The 26,707-nt window shown below is 37.5% G+C and overlaps 1 protein-coding gene across 1 annotated transcript in view; it reads left to right on the top strand.

The window, feature by feature from the left end:
• fras1 (Fraser extracellular matrix complex subunit 1) overlaps positions 1 to 26,707 on the top strand; it is a 265,712-nt gene that overhangs the window by 15,996 nt on the left and 223,009 nt on the right. The window lies entirely within an intron of this gene.

Below are 26,707 nucleotides of genomic sequence, written 5' to 3'. Positions count from 1 at the left end.
TTGGTTTGCAGGTCTCCCCTGCGGATGCCAGGTGACCCGTACCTGTCCAGGATCTGTTAAGAGGCTGGAAGGAGGAACCGCTGACTCCGACTTTCTGTCTCATGTGTCTTAAGTAAAGCTGGGTCCCTGCTGTCAGTTTCTCGCTTCCCCGACTTTGCTGTCCCCTTTCTTGTCATCCTTCAAATCGTGTCCCCAGTTCCTCCTTCATTTCACTTTATTTTTTATATTTTTAGCCCGTCCTTCACTCCTGCGGCCTTAACATATCTGATGGTCTGGAGGGGGAAATGAAAACGGAGCAAATTATGTTTCAGAACAGGGTGATTAACTTTCTTAAAGGAACTCGACGTCGTTTCATTTGTTTTAAAATTAGAGCTTTTAGATTTAGTTTTTCTTTTCTCCGGATCTCATCAAACTCCAGTGGTGAAGCGTGAGTGGAAGCAGCGGCAGTAACACGGCGCTGAGATTGTTTTTCTGATGATGACAGCAAAACTATTTTCCTGACAGATCACCTCAGAGCTCCACGCTCTCTCGGGCTCGTTATGCTTCTCTGCTGCAAAATTAAAGAGACTTTTACCTGAGCAACCAAGCTAAATGATTCAGATGCCTGGATAAGATCCATTGGATTATTTTAGGGCTGCAACTAACGATTGTTTTAGTTATCAATTATTCTAACGATTAATCGAATTTTAAAAAAATTACGTGTTTAAAAAAATCTGCAAAATGTGCCATTTTTTTTATCTGATTAATTGATTACTAAAATAATCATTATTTGCAGACCTAGATGTAACTTTATCATGAGTCCTTTTTTTATATTTTATGCAACTTGATCTTTAAATTGAAACAGCAAAGTGTATTTCTCTGTTGTCCTGGTCATAAAGTTACAGAGCTCTCGCCCCTCCCCCACCTGTTTGTCTCTGACAGTGTTTTCCTCTGTGAAGTGGGAAGCTCCCATCTATAACGAGTTATCCCGGTGTCAGGAGAAAAGAGGATTTTCACAGGCGCCGTCATCCCGCTCACAGAAATAGATCATTTGAGGACTTTCCATTCATGTTTTTTTTTCCTCCCACATCTGAATTATTAAGTATCCCAAGGCTGTGAAGTGCTTAAACTTGCTGCTCTTTTTCAAGATGCTTTTAAAACTAACTGTGTTTCGGTTCCTAGAGCTTTCTTAGCTTAAGCAGCAGTTTCACATTTGTTTGCTTTAACAGAGCGTCTTTGATTCGTTTAGTTATAGAATATCAAAACTCTTAATATTTTTAGATTTCTGTAAATGTTGCTCTAACGTGAACTACCTCAAATATATCAGCACTACATCGCTACTCCGTCATGCCGTCTACAGCCATATAAATGTTTTAGGTTAATTTCATACATTTTCTTGAAAAGCAAAGACATTTCTGAGCTCCCAAAAGTAAAAAAAAACCCTCATAATTTTTCAGATTAATTTCACACTGCAAAAACAAAATATTACCAAATATTTTTGTCTTGGTTGTAGTTCAAATATCCTAATACACTTGAGATCAAAAATTACAAAGACCTTTTTAGCAAAAAATAGTTACAGTGGCATATTATAGCCCATAAAAAAGGAGTAAATTTCCAACAAAAATACTCAGATATTTAGATTAATCTCAGAAACTTTCTAGAAACAAACTTGGAAATTTCTGAGTTTGAAAAGCTGAAATTTTCTTAAAAAAAAAAAAACCAACTAAAATTTTGAGATTAATCTAAGAAATTTTATAGAAAAACATTTGGAAATTTGAGTTTCAAAATTTGGGAGTTTTCAACTTTTGAAAAATAATTTTTCCAAGTTTTTTCTCTCAAATTCTTTTGGTAAGAAAACATCCAAAGATTTTTGGAACATTTCTGAGTTTAGAAATTTGAACTTTTTCTACTTTTGAAACTCGGAAATGTCTAATTGTTTTCTAGAAAATTTCTGAGATTAATTACAAAAGCTTTTGAAATTGAGTTTTATTTACTGACTTTTTTCCTTCCTACAAAGGCCCTGATTCAACGTCGTACCGATTTCTTGTCTTATTTAAAGTGTACTAAGGTATTTACACACTCTTGATAAAAAAAAAACCTTGGTAAGAATTTTGTGTTTTTGCATTGTATTGGTGTGCCAGCATTGTCTGAATGAGGATGAAATGTTTTAAGTAGGATGTATTTTTTATAGATGAGCAATAACCCAGAACAGGTACAAGTAATTTAAAAGGAAATCCTTTAATAATATCTGCAGTTTTTTTAGAAGCAATGAAAGTATTTCATTGAGTGTTTAAGGGCCCTTTAATGTGAGCGCCTCTCCCTGATATCGTCCCACGCCTCAGCTGCTCTCTGGACTGGAACTAAGCCTCTTCTTCCTGACCCGCTCTCTGCAGAACCAGTTGAAGTACTGGGACAACCTTTGGCAAATACCCAGCTGCTCAATTAATGGGCAAACAAACAATCAAGCTGTTCCCGTTTCTCCCCCTCCCCCCCTTGTTTCTGCCCCGGCGTCACCGCTGAAGGTCAGGGAGGTCACAGCCTTTTGTCTCTCAGCTCACTCTGACTGCTTAATTCCCAGCTCAGCCATTCAGACCAGTTTGCCTCTTATCTGTAAACACCAGTGTGCAGTTAGCTTTAGCCCTACAGTTCCCAGTCTGTCTGTATGTAGTGCTGTTTGTGAGATTACACAGTAAAAAATTAACAGCAGTGACTTCTTTCATCATAAAAAATGGGTGTTCATTTCTCAAAGACAGCATGTTGTTCATACATTTGATTGTCAGAGTTTCAAACTAAATACTTAGTTTAGTTTGAAACCTAAATATTTAGTGAGAAAGCTAAATATTTAGTTTGCAAAATAAATATTTATCTCACAGTTAAATATTTTAACTAAATGTTTAGCTTTTTTGCTAAATATTTAGTTTACTAAATATCTGGTTTTAGCAATTTAGTTTGTGACTACAGACACCTTGCAGAGTGGCTGTTTAAATATTTAGAGTAGCCACAAAAATGTATCTAGAGAGTTATTTAGCTCACTCTAGCTAAATACTTAGAGGTAAATATTTAGTTTGGCAAACTAAATACTAAATATTTATTAAATATTTAATTTGGAACAACATTTGGAGCAGAATATTGATTTTGCAAACTAGATATTTAGTATTTGGAGCTAAATATTTAGTTGCTAAACTAAATATTTAGTTAAGAACCTAAATATTTAATTAGCAAACTAAGTGTTCATCTTGCTACCTAAATATTTAGTCAGAAAGCAAAATTTTTAGTTCAGAAACTAAATATTCAGTATTTATTCAGATAAATATTTAATTTGGAGGTAAATATTTTCAAACTAAACATTTAGCTCCAAATTAAATATTTATTTCAACTGAATAGTTACACAAAGTTTCTACCTGGCTAATCTTTTAGTTAAAAAGCTAAATATTTGGTTTGAAGACTAAATATTTAGTTCTCAAGTAAACATTTAGTTCTGAACTAAATATTTAGATCAGTGGTTCTTAACCTTTTTTGAGGTACCGAACCCCCCAGTTTCATATTCGCTTTCACCGAACCCCCCCGCCCCCGGGCACAGAAAATACTTTGCGGTATTCTGATTTATTAATGTAATTATATTAGCTGTGTTACCACCCCCACGGCACTAGAGGCAGTAGCAACCCCAAAAAGATGTGACTAAGGAGCAGATTTACACTATAGAATTTGGTAAAAACTGTGAGTTTTGCTGAAGTAATTAAAGACACAAGTTCAAATCCATGCTGAGAGTGAAACTCCTTCAATCAGTGCTCCTCTGCAGCTCTGATTGGCTAAGCAATGTAACGATCCTCTGCAGCGAGTGATGGTAAAGCGGGGCGTCATCACAATTTTACACAAGTGTGTTTTTACCTCTGCGGCAGAGGCTCCGCCGAACCCCTGAGACCGACTCACCGAACCCCTGGGGTTCGACCGAACCCAGGTTAAGAACCACTGATTTAGATACAATGAATATTTAGCTTCCTAACTATTTAGTTTACAAACTAAATTTTTAGCTTCCTATCTATATTTAATTTAAAAGCTAAATATTTATAGAGCTTGGAATAACATGGTGAAAATATAACTGAAATATTAACACCCACATTATTTTCTCTCTGACTAATAAACAGATTTATTGCCGTTAATTTTTTATAGTGTATCGTTACAGTCGGCATCCCGTTTGTCTGTGCCTGCAGGCTCTTGGAGTTACAAGTGTTTTGTTTTTTTTGACGGGGGTAAAACTGAACTGAGCCAGGCTCTTAGTCCCCTTTGGCTCCGCCGGCCGTGTTCACACACGTCCCGCATCGCAGAACATTTAACCATGGAGGCAGTGCCTTTAACTCTCTGGGTTTCCCTCCTTTTTTTGTTTTGTTTTTTTCCCTCTCCTGAATGAAGTCCAAGGAATGAGAACATCTTCAGGGACTTCAGCTGCTGAAGAGGAATGCTTTTGTTCTCCGTAAGAAAAGGCTGAAGGAATACCGATAGAGGTGATGAATGAGAGCTCTATGCTCGGTGTTATTTTAAGTATATGTTGGTAATCTGGATTGATTCTTTTGTGCTTCAGTGTCAGCCATTTATTATAAATGCGCAGCCACTCTGCAGGGCGTCTGCAGTCTCATCAGGTGTCATCTGAAGGACGTCTCCCAGAAAAAGTGGATAAAAAACAAAGTCAAAAAAACTAAAGCAGGTAGCCATTATATTAATGATAATAATAATAATAAGCATTCTTTATTACTCTGCAAAAATAAAAGCACAATATCATTGGCATGTTGCATTTGTGACCCATACAGTAAATAAGGGATGTCCAAAATGTGGTGCTCGGGCCATTTTCAGCCCTTGGGTTTATTCTGTGCGGCCCTTGCCCACAACTTCATCCTTGAACAGGTTAGGATAGGTTTATGATTTATGCAAAACATGATCATTACATCTTTTACACAGAATGATTCTGAGATTTTATTCTGCTCAGTTCTGCCTATTTTGAGCTGTGTTAGAGCCTTCTGTCACTTTAAAAACAAGTAATTTACTACTGTCCACGCTCCCCAATTTAAAGTTTACACTTGCGCATAAAAATGGCTGGAAACAGATGTGCAATTATCCAATCTTGCATGTTTGAAAAGCAAAAGTGGAGCCTCCTGCACAACCAACAAGAATACTGCAGGTGGTTTCTGGATGGGAAGTCAACAACAAAACACTTCTCTTTTCCAGCATACAGTGGTAAAACCAGATGACTGAACGCGCTAGAGCTCAGCTTGGGTTGCTAGGTAAAGATAAATCTGGCTTAACCGTTGGGATGTTGTCAAAACACCTGATTTTCCAGACACCAAAAAACATTGATTTATTGTCAAAAATCAGCTGGAAGTTGGTTTTTTAAGCACTTTAGCTATTTTAGAAGTGATTGAGACCCAAATGGAAATACCAAAATGTATGAAATGTTAATTTTGTATAATAGTTCCTTTGTTCAAGGACTTTAATTATTTCACCAGACTGTTGATGGTGATACACTTTAAACAAATGAAAGCAAAAGATTTTCACCCACCAAAAACAATAAAAATAGCAACAACACAAAAATTAATCTTATATGAACCAAAGTTCAAGCTTTCATTTTAATTAGATGGCACCACAAACAACCAGTGACCCATTTATTAAACTACACTAAATAAGAGGGTTTTTTTTAAAGGTTTTTTTTAAAGGACTTGTATCATGTTCTTGTAGCCTTCAATAAACCTAACATATTTTACAAATTCTTTAGGTATAAAAGTCAGGTTTTATGAAAATTTTATTTAATTTGTTTTTACAGTAAATTTTTTTAGCGTTTTTCATAATAAAAATAGATAAAACTTGACAGTTGTAGTGCCCGTGGCAAAAAATTTGAAAAATATTTAAAACAGTTTTGTAGGATTCAGCTAAAAGTTATCACAATATCATTTGTATTTATATCACAGTTGTTTATTTTTTTATATATTCTAGGTGTTATGAATTTGCATCATTCATGCCTATTTAATATTTAAACAGAGTCTCATAAGGTGCGTTCACACTGCAGCCTGAAGTGACCCAATTCTGATTTTTTTTTGACGTAATGCGATCTGTATCCGATCTTTTCATGGTAATGTGAACAGCACAGGTCGGATTCTTTTTCGAATGTGACCCATATCCGATAAGTATCTGATTCAAATGCGACCTAACGTCCAGGTCGCATTCATCCGAACTAAATGTCACTGATTCTCAACAAATCTCACTATCCTGTGTCCTGATATGCGCAAGCGGGAAGAAAAACCACCATGACAGACAATATGAGGGTTAAGTTGTTAATATGCTGCTCCGCCCGGACAACAACTTCAAATATGTAAGCTAAGCTCCACCGTTAGCCTCCATGTTTACTTCCGCAAACACTGAGCTCTTCTTCTTTTTATGGCGGTTGGCAGAACACTGAGAACGCTGATGCTATGGCGCCCCCTAGTGCGCATGTGGGACACTTTCAGGTCGTTTGCCCGTTCACACTGCAGAACGCATACAGGTCGCATTTACTGGCAGTGTTAACGACCCCGGCAAAAAAATCGGAATTGCCAAAAAATTGGAATTGGGTCACTTCAGGCTGCAGTGTGAACGCACCCATAGTAGATAAAAATGACGTACACCATATTTAAGATCACAGATATATTGCATTATTCCAACATTTACCAATAATACTCTAAAATGACATTTCGTCCCCTGGATGAGGTAAAAACTTTCCTGATTGTCTCCAGTTTCATGAAAGCAGCAGTGATGGGAATCGTTTTAAGATGGGGAAAAAGTCATACTCTGAAATATTTGTCTTGAATTTCCATGAGGGAGAAGAAATCATTTCACATCAGGTGTCGTCTGAAGGACAAGATGCTCTAATCAGCCTCTCGGCTCCTCCGCTGCAGAAAGACGGCTGGAAGAAGAATCAGCAAAAGTCAATATAAGTTTCACTTTAATGCACAAATGGGACCCAATTAGTGCAAAACTTTGGTTTGTTGTAAAGCATGAGCCTTACAGTTGCCTGGGGTTCTACGGCAAAATTTCAAAAGTTTTGGTTTTGACTCTGGAGTGATCCTGTTGGGAAAGATTTAAAGAAAGTACAAATGTTCCAGTGATGCAGAGAAACAAAGACAGATTCAGCTTCTGTAAAAAAACAAAACAAACAAAACCCTGAAGGTAAAATGTGACTCAGTGATTTTCACGTTGACAACAACCTATAAGAAGATTACAAACTGTTTGATGCCATTTTGCTCTGCTGGCCCATAAGGACAGCATAAACAATGGACCAGCTGTCTTTTGGTTTTAATAAATGGATTTCATGAATTCAACTCACCGACTCTTCAGCCTCAAACATCAAGAACCTAACGGAGAATGGATAATTCTCTAAACACACATTTCGTGAAGAAGGACGTTGAACTCAGTGCATTCTTTTTCTTTGTGTTGTTTCCTTTAGTGGTTCTTGCTGCAGCGCCCCCGCAGTCGAGGAGGGGAACATGTTGACTTTTGTTGCACGATTCACTCAGATTGTAACAAATTATATCAGCTAATTTTAAAAAGGACTTTTAAAAAAACAGTTTCTTTGGCTTCAAAAAAGCTTTGGCAGAATTGGATAGTAATGGGACACATTTATTCAATTAGATTTCCTTCACTCCCTTTTTTGAACAAATTTACTTTTGGGAGTATTTTTCTGTGCTGTACTTTTGTTTTTACTTGTGTAATGTTATTACGAATTATTTCGACTCTAGTAAAATTTGTGGATTTTTTACCCACTAAATGAAAAACAAACCAAAAAATCACCAAACATGGACACACACCTGCTTAAGGTTGTTTTTATTGAAAGAAACTGATAAGGAAAAAAATTATTTTGCCTGATTTTATTAATTTTTGTTATTTAAATTATCATTTTTGTCCTTAAAATACCAACATTTCCACTTAACTTTACATTTTGGTTCATCGGATGATGGAGTTTTTAAATATTAAATGACTGATAATTTGATTGGTTAGTACTTGAGTAAACTTTTTACCAAATACTTTCTTACTTTTGAGTAATTTCTTGGATGGCTACCTTTTACTTTTACTTGAGTGAAAATATACTGCAGTAGTTGTACTTTTATTTGAGTACAGTTTTTGTCTCTGCCCACCTCTGACTACAGAGATAATTGCTGGTTGATGCAGACTTAGTGGAACAATCCTTAGATTCCAGGACTGATGGAGTATCTGGAAAAAATTCCCTTGGATTAGAAGCTAAGTGCTATAATTATCCCTCGGTCTGTCGAGGAGAACTTCATGAATACAGTATGATTACCTGTCGAGTCTCAGCCTATTACCCTGCACTATTAACCTCTTTCTAAAAGGAGCCCTGAGGGATTGTGGGCCCTAAGAAAAAACCAACGATGACAGGCAGAGATGGATGTTTTCTTGGGGGGAGAAAACGGTGGAGACGAGCGGAGGGCCGGGCTTCAGGAGTGACTTCATTTCCCCTTCCTGACGCTGCTCACCTCAGCAGAAAACAAAAGCTGTTCCCAAACCTGTCGACCACACAGGTAGTTTCCTACTCTTTTTTTTATTTTTATAAATCCCTCCAACACTGTGCAAACCTTGGCGCCCTGCCTGACCTGTAATGGCAGAAAAACATCCAAAGATTGCACAGTTGGTGAGGAATCCTGTCCGTTTTTGTGTTTCTTTTTGAGTTTTGCTGATTCTTTGTAACCTTGTGGTAAATAAGACTTACTACTGATATTGTGCTAAATATGTCACTAAATTCTCATGCGGTTGAAAAAAATACTGAGTGCAGAAGGTCACAGTAGACAAAATTACATTTCCAACCAGTGCTTTATTTTTGCTTTGCAGGAATCTTTGCCCTTTAGTTTAACCATTAACAGGAGATTTTAGTTATTTATATGCAACCAAAGTGAAACATTTTACATTTCTTGTAATTATTAATTGACATAATGTGAAGGATTCCCCTCACTTTGCTTACAGATTAAACCATTATGAAAGTTTTCAGTCTTTCAAACGGGTTTTGATTGATTATGTATCAAGTGAAATCCACTTTTTGAGCTTTTATATCATGTTTTAGTTTTATTCTTATTAAAAACACACCTGGTGGAACCGTGAGTCGATCACCTGATGATTTTCAGGTGAAAGTTCACGCAGTGTGTCCTCAGTTGGAGACATAAATATTTGAAAATGAGGTCATATCTTCATATCAGCCCTTTTCAAGCATTCAGCATGCTGATGTGAGTGAATCTTCATCAGTGTAGATAAAGAGACTGCAAAGCTGCACTTCGCCTTAGTAAACCTGTTGCAATAATCAATTAATCACATGATAAATTTAAAAATGAGCCTGATGATTTCCATTCTGATTATTAATATTTTGTTTACAGACTTAAGAATCTATTTTATTTAAAGTTTCAGTTGTGTAGGTTTTTATTATTTCTGTTTTATTTATTTTCATGGATATTTATAATCCAATTTTAGTATTATTATTTTTTAATTAAGTTTATTGGTCTTAGAGCGGTGGAAAATGCATTATTATGCCATTATTAATATATATCACTTGAAAATGATCTTATAATAACAATATTATTGTTTATCACAATAATTTCTGCGTTAATTTTACCACTTTTACGTCTACAGCTTCATCTCTTCACGTACAGTTTACACATAAACATGTTCTTAATTCATGTTTTCTGTGGAATCATACCTAACCTTTAATTTGCTGCTTGTAAATTTAACCCCGGGATTTTCTACTCACCTTATTTTGCTCTGCTGCTGTAAATTTGGAGCAGAAATAAGCTACCAGTGAGGGAAAACCTTTCATTTTTATTTCCCAGGTGTGCTTTAGCCTCCCAGTGCCACATGAAGGTCACTTTAATTCCACAAAAACCCTTGTCAGGACACCTTTTTCTTGAGTTCTTGTTTTTAATCGTGTTATTTTGAAGCCAGTGGCCTGTAATATTCAGACAGCTGGGAGCCTGTAATGCTCTGACCTTCAGTTCTGTTCATAAAACTCGTCCAGCTGAGTCTGATTGTTTCTTTTCTGGCTGATTTGAACTTCCTTCGAAATAGGAAGGAAGCTAAAATCATTAGGATCATTACAATAGTGAGATTGTAGTCTGTTACTAACTAAATGTTTAGTTTCCAAACTAAATGTTTGGTTCCCAAACTAAACATTTATTTTCCAGCTGAAAGTTTAGTTTAGAAATTAAATATTTAATTTTGAGAAAAATATTTAATTTATAAACTAAATATTTAGTTTGAAAGCTAAATATTTAGCTCAGACTTAAGCATTAAGTTTGGAGACAAATGTTTAGTTTGCATTTTAATTATTTTTTTTACAAACTAAATGTTTAAGTCTCAGGTAGATATTAAAATATTTTGAAAGCTAAATATTTAGTTTTTGAACTAAATGTGTAGCTTCAGACTCTGACATTTATAAATGCATGAATAATGTGTTGAAAATACGACTTTACAAATTAATTCTCACTTTTTTTTCTCTGTCAGGCTAAATAAACCAAAATATTGTTAATTTTTTAGTGTGTCACTTTACAAGCAGCACTCCACACTTAGCAGCTTTGCTAATGCAGCTTTTATTTAAACAAAAATGTGTATTTGAGGCCCTCACCGTTGGGGCCTGGTTTATTGTTTTAGGGGCCGCTGATGGGCGGCTGAATGAGGGCATTCAGCGCTCGTTTAACGGTCGACTCTTTTGTCCCGGTCATTGTTTCCCGACCGCTAAGGGACGAAGATTTGTGTCTGTGACACAGAAGGACATTTTCTGAATTCCTGTCTCTGTGGAGGAACCCGGAAGCAAATTTACAAGTTTGAGGAGGCCGCTGTGTAAACACGAGCTTGTTAAAGTGCTTCATTTGAACGCAGCGTGTTTAACGACAGCAGCGTCTCCGTCTTATGTGACGTAAATAGCTTCCAGGTAATCTGTCTGCAGCTCTGATGGCTGAATGAATTCATTCCTGGAGGCAGAATAATTTAAGCCCCGCTCTTCCGGTGTCGTTTCTGTAAGGAGGGCATAAAAATCACATTTACACGGGCCACCTCTGGACCTTGGTGGCATCGCTGATGCTGTCGGCTGAGTCAACAGTTTGGCGTTTGACAGCTCTGTCTCCAGTGGGCTGCCGCAGATTTATTGAGGTTTTTCCCCCCGACGGCTCCACCCAGTGGGGCATCCATCTTCTGGTGGCACGGCAACAAAGTCCAGGCTGGACAGCCTGAGGGGAAAGACGCAGGACTTTGCGGCAAAGTGCATGGAGGCCTTTAACTCTGCAACGCCGCTGGGTGAACTCAGCAATTTGTTTAATATCCAGAGAAGCCAAAAATTAACATAACACTACTTCAACATAACTATTCTGAAGTAAAAGTAAAAAGTAGCCGTCCAAGAAATGATTCAAGTAAGCGTAAAAAATATTTGGTAAAAACTCAAGTACCGAAACTGATCGAATTATTAAGAATTTAATATTTAAAAATTACTTAATCGGATGGAACAAAAATAAAGTTAAGTAGAAATGTTGGTACTTTAAGGTCCAAAAAGACAATAATTCACATAACAAGATAAACAAAATCAGGCAAAAGGAAATTTTCACAAATCCGTTTCTTTCAATAAAAAAACATGATGAAACTTTAACAAAAACTGCAGGTGTGTCAGAGAAAACATTTTTATTTAACGCTTTCTCTGGTGGTGAACGACATGGACTTTGAATTTTATTATATTTTGTGGTATTACTGTAATAATGATCATAAACGTCTTCACTTAGGGAAGTGAGATTTATCGATTAATTACATTTTATTTGTTTAGCAGATTTCAGCAGCGATGCAGTTCAAAATGCTTCACATCATAAAAACACAAAAATCAACAATTTGAACAATTATATCACTAAGCTAGATGCATTTAAATACATTTTGAATGTACTGAAATGTATTGATGCTCTCCTGGAAGAAATAGTGAAGAAAATAATATTTCCAGTTCTGTTTTTTTTATCTAACATAAAGTTTAATGTGATAATTGACCGTGATCCCATGAAGCTGGATGTTGAGCTGGACATTCAGCCTTTTGCTGCTCGTTCCTCACCTCAAGTGTTGGAAATGGCAGGAAGGTGGAGAAGTGGGCGAAGGCTGAGAGGTGAGAACTTCAGGGAAGGGAAGCAATGTGATGAAACTACCTCCAGCTGCATTTTACCTGAAAAGTCAGTTTAAAAAAAATGCAGGGTTTTTTTCAGCTTGTCTTTGAAACCGTTACTTTGGAGGCTCTCAGTCTTAATCCAGAACCACTTTGTTGTTACCTGGAGCAGAAATAAATTTTCCCACAGTGCCAAGAAATTGTTGGAGTAATTTTGCACCCATGAGGAGAATGAAGGACATGAAGGAAGACTGAATAAAAAACACACCCGGTGACGTGTTTTCATCTGTAAAAAACATTTCTCCTGTTTTAACGACTTCCTGTAAACCTTACTGGCTCTCCATCTGTATCGTCATAAAGTGCAGAAACCATTTAACAGCTCTGCTCTCTAAAGCGTCATCAGGTAATTGTCTACTCTGTCAGCTTTCCAGGAGCGCTGATGCAGATTATATGATGCATTATTCATCGCAAAGATGAGATGTGAACTTGAAAGTCCACATCAAAGATGCTGGAGAAAAAAACTCAGTGAAGGAGGAGGCACTGCTCCCGTCTCAAGCAGGTTAAAGAGCCATCATGAAGCCTGGAGGGACAATAACTGCTGGCGGCTGACTCCGCGCGTCGCCCTCAGCCTCCCACGTCTGGCCAGACTGACACTGGGAATCCTTTATCTTGTCCACTGGAAGTCGCAGCCGCCTGTCAAGCCTTGGCAGACCCTCGAGCTTCGGCTGGTGACTGGTTTGGAAATGTAAACACAGACCAGCAGCTCTCTGTTGCTTCCTCACCGCCTCCTTACCGGCAGCACACAGGCCCCTCCGTCGTTAAACTCCAAACCCCCGTTTACGTTTTAAACCGGGTCATCTTCCTCTTAGTCATCCAGCTTTCTCTAAGGGTGTTCTCGCACCTGATAGTCCGGTAGATTCAGTTCGATTGGGACCAAAGTTGCAACGTTTGCTACAGTTTCAGCAGGTACGGTTCTCTTTCCCACAAAACGGCATCAAACAATCCAAACTTTTAAAAAACCTGTTCCTCTCCTCGCCTGTGGGGGCGCTGCACCAAAAACAACTGAAGGAAACGACAAAGACTTCTAAAGACTAAAGCAAAATGGAAACAAAAATGGAGTTGCATCAGATTTTAGCAGTTGTATGATTTCTGTTTTGTGTTTGGTAATAAAACACAAGTCATTTCTCACGCTAGCGCTACACTCACCGGTTTGTTTTGGTTGTTTTTACCCAGAATGCCCTGCTCTGTAGTCTACTTTCTGCTTTTGGAGCGATCTCTGGTCCGGTTGGTGTTCACATTGGTTCACTTCTAGGTTTTAGAGTTTGCTGTTTTGGTCCGCATCAAAATTCGATAACAAACCAGACTTTCCAGACAAACGAACTAGAGTTTGACTAAAGCGAACTAAACAGGGCTGATGTGAATTCACCCCAAAGATTCAGGAAGGTAATCATCAAAAGTACACCAAGAGCTGCTATGATAAATTTAGTTATTGCGATAAATTATGTTGTTTTGAGACCATTTTCAAGTGATATGATGGTAAAGGGCTGAGTGCTCGTTCCTTTCTGTGTCACTCAGCTCCTATGTAACCTAAATATTACATCCTGCTGCCAACATGTAGCCACTTGCAGATCGCTGTTGGAGAGGAGGAGGTGTGCAGCTGCACTCCTCCAGTTTCTTCTCAGGCATAATTTGATAGTTTGTGAAAGGAAGCGGGCCGTCTTCGGCTCCACGTTTCATCACGTCTTGTTCTTTGTCAATCCATCCGTCTGCTGCATCTCTGGTCGGCATTGGCTGACGGCCAAGACTGCCGAGGTTCCTTCTCGGTTCAGACGAAGCACAAAAACAGAAGATGAATCACGAGAAAGCCAGGCGGCGCTTTGATGGATCCTCTTTACCAGCAGGCACTCTGCGACCAGCTTGGTTTTGCTTCGGTTTTAGCATGAAAACACCTCAGGAACAGGATCACTAAGGGGAAATTCTGCTTTTCTTTACTCTTATTATTTGTTGAGTCGACATTCTTTGTGATAAATCAGCAGAAAGTAGTGAATAATTTGAGGAGTGGAAGGAATCAGTCAGAAAAAAGTGCTCTGGTGTTTAGCTTTTAGTTTTTTTGTATAAAATCTCAAATTCAGTCGGAGAACATCTGTGATCATCAGTTTTTCAACTGAATTACAGTCTGAACTTTGACTAGGCCAGTTGCTTGCCAAAAATGTCATGTTGAAAGAACTTTTTAGTATTTTTCTTAATTGCAAAAACTATTGTTGCTTTTATTTTTACTTGATAAACAATAAACTGAGCACAATACTTTATTTCTGTAGCCGAGGGATCAGTAAATTATTGTAGATTTTAAACAATAAATGTCTTGCAGGTTTGTGAATTTAAAAAAATTCTAATTTTCAGGTTTGTCATATTTTTCTAGATTTTTTTTGTCTTTTCATCAACAAGAAACAAGAAAAGTTTATTAGATGACCGTTCCAGAGTCTGAATTTTAATAAAAAATCCCTGGATGTTTGCTTAAAAAGATGTTTTCCTCCATCTTAGTAATTGTGTTAAACTTGAGGCCCGTGGGCCAAATTCGGCCCACCGTAGCCATTTCTGTGGACAGAAATAAAACTTCCAAATCACAGTTCAGTATTTAAATATTATTTTATCAGTCAAATCAATCAGTTATATTTGTATTGTTACTCCTCTTGAGGTCAATCAAAGCTCAGTCGTTCATTTATTGCTCCACATGTCGTAATAATGCCCTAAAAATACTGTCAGAAATAAGAGAAAGCTGTAATTCTTGATCGGTAGTTTTATTAATAGTTTGCAACAACCGGCCCTTTAAGGACATTTATGATCTTTCTGTGGCCTGATATGAAGGTTGTTTTTTCCCAGAGTTTTCAGTGAGATTCTGCTGTTGAATTAAAATCTGAATAAATTTCATGCCTTTTTGCAGCAGAGGTTCCTATAAGAGGTTAAAGTTTTGCTCTTTAGCCTCGTCTGAAAGGCTGTGCTGATACCGTCGTGGGTCTGTAAACAGAGGAGTGATGAACCATTCATTTACACTCACATGGTGTAATTATTGTTCAAAGAGCTGCAGCCGTGATGTCAGGCCAGACTTTGACGAAACATCTGGACCTGGACTCCATTGTAATCTGTTTGGCAGTAAAAACCAGGTGAGCTGCTCAGGTTTGGTGGGAAAAGACACAACCTCTGATTTCTCTTCAGCTGTCATTACCTTCATGTCTCTGGCCTGAAAAACACCAGAGATGCTGGGAAATTATTCTTCTGGTGGGGGAACAAGGAGGAGGATTAGGGGAAATGGAAAAAAAAAAAGACTTTACTTGTAGAAATCTGACTTTTTTCTCTCTACAAATTTAGACTTTTTATTCTGAATTCTGACTTTCTTTCTCTTCAAATTCTGATTATCTTCTCAAATTCTGAATTTTTTAAATATTCTGACTTTAATCTCAAAGTTGACTTTTTCTCTTTGAATTCTGATGATCTTATCAAATTCTGACTTTTTTTCTAAATTTTCTGATCTTAATCTCAAAAGTTTTATTTTTTCTCAAAATTTTGACTTTTGTCAGAGTTTTGACTTTTTTTCAGAATTCTTATTTTAATCTCAGAGTTCTGACTTTTTTCTCTGAAAATTAAAGTCAAAATTCTTTGAAAAAATTCAGATTTTTTATTTTCAGTGGTCCTAACAGCATTTGAACAGAGACTGGTGGTCCAAGAGCATGAACGCCTCTTTGCTTCTCTTTGCTTCTCTTTGCTTCTCTTTGCTTCTCTTTGTCTCCTCTGAGGAATCATTGGAAAAACTACAATCAATGTTAGAAAGGCATTGATCCCGTCTTCATTCTCTGTATGAATGGATTTTCTTCAGTGTCCTCATCGTGACTTCAGCTGCTGCCCAAGATCACAGTAAATACATTCACATCGAAATCGATAATTGGTAGAAAATCTGAGCCTTCACATTTACAACACAGATGTCTTCACTTTGCAGAGATTAATGTCTGAAGCAAAACACAGAAAAGTAAGAAAACCTGTGAATTTCAAACAGAACACACTTTTTTGCCTTTTTTGTTGCAGCATTGTTGCATTGAAAAATATTGGATTTTTGAGTTAAGTAGGCCACAGTTCGGGGTAAATAAAGTTAAAAATTGTTAGATTTTGGTCAGCAGCTCATTTCTTGGAGGGTATCTGGGTTTTAAAAGTTGAATTTTCTTGTTTTTTATATATATATATTTCAGAAAACTTTCTATAAAATCCTCTCTTCACTATTGAACATTTCACCTAAACAGTAATTCTTTCTTATCTTATTGCTTAAACAGGGTGTTAAAGAGCACTAACGATTACATTTATTGTACATTACATATATATTTTTTAAAAACTCCCTGTATTAAACCAAATTCTGCTGAACTTTAAACTCAAATCTGCGCAACATTTATAGACAAACATTTATAGACAATAAGATGAGGTGTTTCAGCTCTGGCTGCGCATCAGAAATGCTGCAATTTGTCAGATTAGGACAGGAAACCTGCAGCCCAGAGCAGCTCCAGCGGGGAAAGTGTGGCTGTTTGTCATGTATTCGGTTGAACAGCCTGTAAATTGGGATGATTAGTGAAGCAGCAAGGAGGTCAAAGGTCAGAGACAGGCGGTCCGGGATCTGGCTGCAGCTAGCTTTCACACGGAGTGAGGTTAATAATCAGCATTTTCTCTAAACACATGCCAAAAACATTACGACGGTGACAGAAATCAGAAAACAAATCAGTAAGAAATTGCAAGTTTTTCTCCTGTCTGTTGAAAAGCATTTAGTTTTGCACCAAAATGTGCTACTTGACCTGGATTGTTTCCAAAATCTTCTGAAAGCATGTACATTTCTATTTTTTTTGCAAAGAACTGATGCAAGTAAACTCTTCTTTCCTCAGAACTCCATGAATACCAGTAAAATGTTAAACAGGCTGGAATAAACTGAGCATTTTCTGTCTGGATTAATATTTCACCGTTATAGTTTTCACACATTCATTATTAAGATTCTTTGACTTTGGAGAGTTTAGCTTCAGATTGTTCGGTGGGATAATGATAATCTCTGGAGTCTCACCTTATAAAACATTTAGAAATGTTTAGTTTTAAACTTTGCTCCTATAGTTTCCTCACAGTTTGAAAATGCAACGTTTGCATTTTTGGTCTCTTTTCCTCGGCTTGCCTGCTTTTTGTTTTGGACTCAATTTTGTTGTTTGCAATCTGAAATTTTCTTCCAGAATTAAACTTTAGAAATCTTAATTCTTCCAAACATAAAACGCTGTAGACCAGGAGTGCAGTGGTACTTCAGCAGTTTGAACAGACGTTATTGCTGCCGTTTTTATAATTTTCTGATGAAACATGAAGAGCTTCCATCTTGTTGATATTCTTGTTATTTTCCATTGTGGTTTTCCCCAAATCTGGTTTCACTCTGCTTCTTTTATCCCCAAGTCTGTGAACGTCTACATGCGGTTTGTCTGATTCAGCTGAATAAAGTATTGATCGGGTATTGATGGCGGAAGCCAGCAGGTCATACCAGGGCTGTCATAAAGTATCGCCGTTATTTAGTCGAGCACTGATGGGCGAGACCCTCATTTGGGTTTGTTATTATTATGAAATATTGAACAGCACGAATGTGTTTAGCTAGCAGTATTCGGGTGCTAAATGGATCCGGCACTTTCTTCAACGTCGAGCAACGGATGAAAATATTTCTGCTGAGTTTTATAAGGAAGAGAAACTGTAAAGTTGTTCCGTGATCATGTAGCAGGTTGAAAAACGAGCTTCGTTCTGCATTTTGGGAACATGAAAAAGTCCCATTAAGACACCAGAATATGTCATCTGCAGGCTTTTGGGAGAGTTATTATGGGATGCCGTGTGTAAAGTTACAAAAGTTCAGTCAAATTTGGGTTTTTTAGCCTTTCTTAAAAGAGAAAAAACTAATTTTCAAAATAATATTTTTACTGTTATTCATGCATTTATAAATGTCATATTGTCTATTTAATTAGCAAGTTAAATATTTGGTTTAACTAAATACTTCTTGGTAACCAAATATTTAGCAAGATGAATATTTAGCTTGAATATTTAAGAAGCTTAAAGGTTCTAAACTAAGAGACTAGTTAGCAAGCTAAATATTTAGCTACAAAATAAATATTTAGCAAGCTGAATATTTAGTTAAGAACCAAATATTTGCCTTGATAACCATGTGCTTATTATGGTAGGAATCTAAAGGTTTAGTTTCAAAATGAATATTTAGTTGTCAAATAAAATATTTAATTCGTTTTTAAACTACATAATTAGTTTGCTAACTAAATACTTAGGTAATTATCAAGCTAAACATTTTTGCTCTAAACTAAATAGCTACAGCTAGCAAACTAAATATTTAGTTTGGTGCTAAATATTTAGTTTGTAGACTAAATAATTAGCTTGTTATCCAAACATTTAATTTAACAAGCTAAATACTTAGCTCCAAACAAAATTGCTAATTAAACAGAATATTTAATTTTCCAACTAAATATTTACCTCACTAACTAACTATTTAGTGTATTAAGAAGCTAAACATTTAGCAAAATAATGTATATGATGTGTATCCACTCTATGAACCCCAGGCTTTAGGATTTAACTCTTAAATTTGTTCTGGTCGAATTTCAAATTTTCTGATTGAAATGCCTCAGATAAGAACATCTGTTGCTCTATTGTTGATTTTTTGAAAGGGAACCAGCCGCCTCTCATCTCCAGCAACCTGTCACCGACTTCTCCTATTGTATTGTCACAATTTCAACATAATCATAACAAAGACTGTTGCGGTTCAGAGGTACTCAAAAAATCTGACGAGGAAATTAGCAGTTCATCCCCCTGGAACAAAAAGTCTTTTTCTTGGCTTCAGACTTCTAAAACTATTAGGCACCTGTCAGAAAATAAAATTGAGGATTATTTTGAGTACAAGTTACTCAGTTTTACTGATTTTACAAAAACAGCTGGATCAGTGTCAGGGACTTCTCATAAAAAGCATTTTTTGGTCCTTTCACTGTAATCAGGTGCGTCACATCATGTTTTAAAGTCCAGCTTTATTCTTCCTAAAAGGTGGTTTCATCTGAACGTTTTGTTGGGTTGCTGCTGAATGAGCAGCCTCCAGATTGACTGATGGCGTTGCTTTCATGGGAAGATGAACAATGAAGCTGCCAGCTGCAGGAACAGAAAGTAACAGCTTGAATTTATCACACATTCCTCCAGTTTTTTGTAGATTTTGATGTGCAGCTCCTTCAAAGACTTCTAAAACTCTTAGGGTGTTTCCACACCAGTGAGTCTGGCAGACTCAGTTTGACTGGTAACCAAAGTTGCAATATTTGTTATATTTTCAGCTGCTGTGGTTTGCTTTCACACTGCATTGTGTGAAACAAACCAAACTAATGGATAAACCTGTTCCCCTCCTCGCCAGTGGTGGCGCTGCACCAAGAACCACTGAAGGAAACGACATAAAAACCTCTGAAGAAGACAGTGATGCAACTCCCTTCTTCACAAAAAGTGAAGAAAAATGGAGTTTTGACAGCTTTTAGCATTTGTAGGATTTTTGTTTGGTCTTTGATAAGAGATCATTAGCCATTATTTACACTAGCACTAGTTGGCATGTTTGTTTTGGTTATATTTACCCAGAATGCCCTGTGCTGTAGTTCACTTCCTGCTTTCAGAGCGGTCTCCGGTCCGCTTGGTGTTCACATTCGAACCGCACCAGAGTTAGCTTCAACTGAACCAAGACCAAGGTTCTTAGATGGACCAGAGTTCACGTTCTTTGGTCCCCATCAGAGTTCGTTTCCTCAAACAAAACGGACTTTCTAGACAAACCAGTGACAGTTTGATTAAAGCAGCTAAACAGGCCTGGTGTGAATATACCTGAGATTTAAAGTATATTGTATCTGATTTTGTTGAATTAGCCTCTGATCTCTTCACACTGCACTTGTCCTCTGTTTAGTTTCTTTTTCTTCGTTTTTTTGGCATGTCAGGCTTACCATATAAAGAAGCTGGCTGTCTGTTGGTACTAAACAACAACCAAAGATTCGAGCTGCACCGACCCGATATTAATATCCATGTCGGTCCTAATATTGAGAGATATTCTAGATCGGGTATCGGTGACAATGGACAGATCTATTCAGTCTAGTTCGATGCTTTGTAACTTCTTTATAATTTTGTGAGGAATTCAACATATGAACCTGAATTTTCTGTAAAATCAACGCTTTTGAGCTTTACATCATGTTATAATGTAATTGCCTCACCAAAAACATGCCTGGAGTTTTGCTTTGATTCTCTCTTGCTTGTTGAGGAAACCTTACAGCTTGCTGTCGCATTTTTATAACAACTGGTACTTTTATTGTGCCATAAAACTTCACAATGTGTCTGGAAAATACACAATAGTTCACCTTTAAATACAGTTATATGTCAGACACCCGCCTTTGTTGTTTTTGTGTTAAATGTCAATGAGAGGAGAGACGTCTGCTCTGAAATGATTGTTTCTTTGGATGAGCACGAGTTCCTCTAACTGCTTCAGATGTTAATGTAAAAGATGAATAAAAGCCCTCATCCTTTCAGCTCTGCAGTGTATGAAAATGCAGATCTGGGACCATGAATTATTCATGTTTTCTCTCCAAAGTCGGAAGTTTGTTAAACTGACAAAGTGCAAGGATCTCTTTTCCCCTCTTAACGCCTATTCAAACCAGACTCCCGCAGTCTGGACAAGCTTGGAGTCTCTTCTTAGCATTTGTGTGAAAATCTGCTAAATTCCCTGGAGGGCATATGTTGAATCAATTTTCAGGTGTTTGAGCGAGTTGTAGACATGCACTTTATGACTGATCCCCTTCAAGTATTTTTTTCTTTTACTTCAACCCTTTAATTACGGATGACTCGGTTCAAGTCCTGGGAATCAAAGCACTAGAGGGCAGGAAGTTTTGTGGCAGAAGAGACTCTGATGAGTTTGTCTTGACCCTGAGGCGCCTGCTTTTCTTGTAAATTAGCTTTAAGAGGTTGGAACAACCGGATACTGCCTTCCCCGCAGCTAATAATGTTGAAGGTACAATAATTTGCATGGAGGTGCATGAGGGCTTAGATTCACACAGAGACTACTCAGCAGAAAGACGATACAGTTCATCCAGAAAGTATTCACAGCGCTTCACTTTCTCCACATTTTATGTTACAACCTTAATACCAAATTTACATTATGCACTCAAATACCCCATTATGACAATGTGGGAAAACAATTTTGAGTCTTTTGTACATTTATTAAAAATAGAAAACCAAGAAATCAGATTTATTCTCCGTAGGGCTGAACAATATGGCCGAAAAATGATTCACGAAATAAGAGTTAAATATCTAAAACACTGGTGAGGTAAGTTTTCCTGTTTTATCCACACTTTTAACCCTTTGTTTATTTTTAATCAGTTATGAGTCCAAACATTGAACTGCTGCTGTGCCAGTTGGTTAAACTTGTTGCTAGGCAACCAAAGAATGACTGAGTTGCTAAGTAACCAAAGAGCGAGCGAGTGAGTTGTTGATTCTACCAATCTTGCTTAGCTAGCAATGAGTGATCGAGCAGCTAAAGTCTTTCTCTACCTATAACCCCCAGAATGCTGTGCGGTTTTTATATATTGAATATTTTATCAGACATATTTGATACTAATCATTACTGTTTGATACATATTATTATTGATTTGCTATAATTCAACAGAGATATAATATCCAAAGAGTGTGAAACCTGCATATTTTGTATGAATTTTGGATTAAAACTTTGAAATTGATAGAGTGATTTCTTTTGATCGGACCATACTGGCGAACCACTGGGTTAGATGTTCCCCAGTTTGGACACACCCACCTGAAATGACTCCTTAAAACTCCTGCAGAACCTGGTTACGAGGAAACAATTTGATTATTTTAAATTAGATCTGGATCAATAAAAATACATATGGCGATTTACATGATGTGATCAATATCAGATAATATGAATGATAGGATACTCAATAATTTTACTGAAATCCGATCAAGAACTGCACAGAATTCTGGGGGATGTAGGCAGAGGAAGGACTTTAGCTACTAAATGACTAACAGCTAGTAAGAAGGGCTGGTGGAACTAACTAACTCACGCACTCTTTGGTTACCTAGCAACTCGCTCACTCTTTGGTTACCTAGCAACAACCTGCTGAGTAACTTGCGCAGCAGCAGTTTAAGGTTCTGCCACTGTTCTTCATAACTGCTTAAAAATAACCAAAGCTGTGTAGTGAAAACTGTGAATAAAACATGAATGTTCACATTACCAGGTTTTTCAGTATTTTAGATATTTAAAACAAAAGACTAATCAGTAATTATCAATATTGACTGATATGAAATGATTGCGTTTTTCAGACGTATCGTCCTGCACTATTTTAAATCTAATGGATACCAGCCCTTTCGTAACAGCAGGAAAAGAAGTAAAGGAAAAGAGGAAGGATGTCTAAAAAGGCGAAGAATCTTAAAAACCACAGTTGAAGAAAATTATTTTAGAAATTTGCGTGTCTGTTCGCAGTCGACGACTTCTTGCTTGGTGCCTATCCTGGTGGCGTTTTGCGACTTCAAGGTCCCGATTCCCCCTCTCTGCAGGCTGATTGTTGTGTGACAAGGACACGTTGCTAAAACCATCACAGCTGTTGAATAACTCAACAGTGACCTTCACAAAGTGCGTCAGGCTGAAACAACGGAGCTCCATTAGAGCCGTAGATCCACAAAGTGTCAGCGAGGAAACAGGAGGCGGCGGAGAAGTTGACAGGGAAAGTCACTGAATGGAAATATGGCGTACATCTGTTCCTGCGCCCAGATGGATTCTCCGCATCACCAGGGACGAGACTTTCAGGAAACAGAAGAGAGAATAACTCAGTGACTCTCAGTCTGAAATATCTTTTTTTCATGCAGTGTGTGGAATATTAAAACTTTCTGGAACCATGTTCCTCTGAACCATCACTTCAACAAATTACTGCATTGTGTTGGGAAAAGGTTTAATCAGTTCTTTTAATGAGGAAAATTAGCATTTCTTTTATTTTTTTTTTACATTTTTTGTTACTTTGCAACATTTACTCTTTGCAGTTTTCATACTTCTCTTTGCTTCTAAAAACAACCCAGGAGTTAAAAAGCTAATTTTTCACAATAAGTTCAACTTTTTTTTGGTGTATGGAAAACAAGCCATTTCAAAAACCATTACCTAGCAACCCCAGCCAAGCCCAAGTCCATCATTTAAAACACAACTAAAGAAAAATGGTCTTTCATTTTACCTTGCTTCCACTGCACACATGGCAGGACAAAACGACGTCTGGCTGACCAAAAAAAAGGAAAAATAAATTGGACAGTTGGACAGGAGAGGCTATAAATGAAGTCTTTGTCCTGTGGGAGTCTTCACAGCGCTTCCAGAGAGACCGAATGGCGTCCAAAAACATGCCTTAGTCCAGCCTCATTTGTCCCCTGTTGGCTTCTCAGTGACTCAGCTTGTTTGCAGAGTTGGCGCGCTCGTGAAAATCAACCTGAAGCTTCTTGGCACACTTTCCCCTCATAAAGGCGCCCTCAGAGAGGCAGAATAAAACTGGAGAGGGGTCATTCCAGCCTTGTGAAAAGGTACGAACTGACTGACAGAGGCGCATAAAATCCACATCTACAGCAAAACCACTTTTCCTTTCACCTCTGCCGTTATCTTTCTCCTTCTCCAAAATGGGAGAGTAGAAAAGATTGCATAAAGATGTTGCTTGTTACTGTTTACATCTGGAAATTTTGTGCATGCACACATCACTGCAGGACAAAAAGGCGATTCTTTTACTTGCCATCTGTAGCTGCGGTTCCAGTAGAACGATTCCATTAACTAAATGAAACCTGGAGATGTAGGTATTATTAATTCAGTCCAGTGCACCACAGCAAACACTGGAAAAACTTTGAAAAATAGCTGTGAACCACTGGTATTGTCCTTCTTTCTGGCTACACATAGACCCGTTCCCATAGCAACTGAGAACAGCTCCACTATGTGTCTCAGGATTCAACACCAGAAAACACACAAACATTTCCCGTGCAAAGACCTGAACATTCAGCCGTTACAGTATCGAGATTTCAGGCTTGATGCTTATTTTTGCAGTTATTAATCGCTGCAGTCGATTAGCTACGAATGCTATTAGCTAATTTGACACAGTGGTGGTAGATTAGCTAATTTAAACACAGGTCATCAGCTTCACTGATGATCTGTCAGAGTTGGTGTGTTTGTCGCTTTTTTTTAATTGAACTGAAAGACACAGAATTCCACACCAATCTACATGTAAATGTCACATTCAAGCTAGCAAAACTGACCTACTTCCCTCTCCCTTGCTATTTTTAATTTTATTTTTTTACTAAAACTTTATCCTCACCTGTTTATCCAGCTGTAGTGCTCACAAATAATAGCAAAGCACTACATCCCTTTTTCTTTTTATATAATCATGCAGCGTACATTTAGTGTGTTATGCTAACAACTTGCCTGCTAATTCCAATACTAGTCGTTGCTGGTGAACAGTTTGGATCTTGCGTGCTCTATATCACCTTGCAGATATCTTTAGTCTTATAAATTTAGTCTTCAGGAGATAAAGTAGATGAAACTAGTGTTCATCTACAGAAACAAGAAAAATATGATTATTTGCTTTTTATAATTCCAACATTTTACACCAATCTTTTGCGTTTACAACGTTTTAATGCTGAAAATAAAAATGATGGGATATACTGAAGCTCTGGTGGAGTAATGATGGAGGTTGTGATGCGTCTTTCACTCCAGTTTATTGGTATTATTATGGGTTTGGTTTGGAAGTATTTTCAGCTGCAGCTTTTCATTGGTCCAGCTCATAGAAATCAAACAGCTGTGCGACGCAGTTTGGGAAGCAATGTGGATGTGCAACGTTTAGCAGCTGAAGAGCCGGATATTTCCTCTGGAGGTGGCAAAGACAAAGCCAAGATAAATTATAGTTTTCACAGAACCTGCAATTCTTACCCAGAATTTCCTGCGGTGAGTCTGAAAGTTGATTTGATTAGAAACCAAGTTGCATTAAAAGCTGCTGTAATTAAAATCCAATAAGTTTCCGCTTCTCTTTTTGCTTATGCAGGGAAATATAGTCCAAATGAGCATCTGTATAAGATTTGATTGCCACAGAATGAAGATAAATGTGTTCAGTGAAACGTTTTTTTCACTCCAGAGCGACTCTTCACCCAACTGTCTGCATGTTTTAGATGTTTTCCTGCTGCAGCACACCTGACTTAATCCAATGGATGATTACCAGGCTTCTGCAGCTCTTGATGGTCTGCTAAGGAGGTGATGCAGTCATGTTGAATCAGGCGTGCTGCAGCAGAAACGCATCTGAAACATGGAGGGCCAGTACTGAGAACCAGTTTTTTAAATCATACCTGATCGGCCAGCAGAGCTCTTAATCCTTCTCAGACATTTTTTCTCTGCTGTTCCCCAACAACAGGACGGGATGAGGATTTTCCTCCGCTTTAGCTTCTGAGTAAAAATGGCTCACCTGGATATTAGCTTTTGTTCTGATTCCTCATCTATATTTGTCTTGTTTCCTCATTTGTTGGTCGCAGGAATAATCCAGTTTCACTTTGTGTGCATTTGGAACAACAAGCTAAGCTTAGATTAAGCTTGGACATGAATTTAATCGTGTGGTTATTAAACAGACAAATAGAAAAAATTAAGTGAAACTCTAAGCTAGCCGGTTCTAAAACGCAGCTTTTATAAAGATAAAAACACAATTTGATAGCAAAACAAACCGCTTTGCTGCGTCATTCCAGACGTCGGGCTAATCCAGCCGTGCATTTGTGTGACAGACAACCTCTAATAATGTTGGAAATGTTCTGAGTCACAGCTGTTGGGCTTTTATTCAACTTTAATTACTTGTGTCGCCACCACCTTCCTCCATCCACTGAAGTTTCCCTGATGTGGGTGAAACAAAGGCTGCAGCAGCAGGTTGCAGCTTAGCAGGGAGGTTTTACATATTTTCCTTCTTACTGGCTCATTTGAGTTTTCTTTTCACCACTCTAACATTTCCAATCTGGACTGAGGTTCCAGCTATGTCAGATTATTCAGAAATTATCTAAATCTGGTTTTGTTACGCCCCCAAGGTCTAGGGGTCCAGGGGCAGTAACATAAAATGAGTCTGGAGCGACAGTGTAAAGTAAAAATGATTTATTACAAAATAAAGTTTCACAAAACAATACAATTTAACCCAATTAATGCAAAAAAAAGAGAGGGATTAACAAACTCAATAATGTCAGGAGCAAATTAAAGTTAAAAAAAATCCAAACAAGTCAGTTTAAAGTAAACTCAAAACAAACCACAAAAGGAAACAACACAAAGAAAAGAAACCACATGCAAAGGAGAGGCTGCGGGAAGCACGCAGCCTCCCAAACACCGGCTTCTAACTCATATTTAACTGGAGCAAAGTCAAAGTAACTAAACTGAACAAACAAGAACAAACAAAGACCAAGCTAGCTTAAAGTAGTTGCAACCACCAAAAAAAAAGAGAGGAGGCAGCTTCACAGAACCTCTTCAAAATA

Source organism: Poecilia mexicana, unplaced genomic scaffold (genome assembly GCF_051168715.1).
Source record: "Poecilia mexicana isolate PSO_F unplaced genomic scaffold, ASM5116871v1 scaffold_9, whole genome shotgun sequence".
NCBI lineage: Eukaryota > Metazoa > Chordata > Actinopteri > Cyprinodontiformes > Poeciliidae > Poecilia > Poecilia mexicana.
Note: the sequence above shows the minus strand (reverse complement) of the source record. Positions and strands in the feature narration are given on the sequence as shown.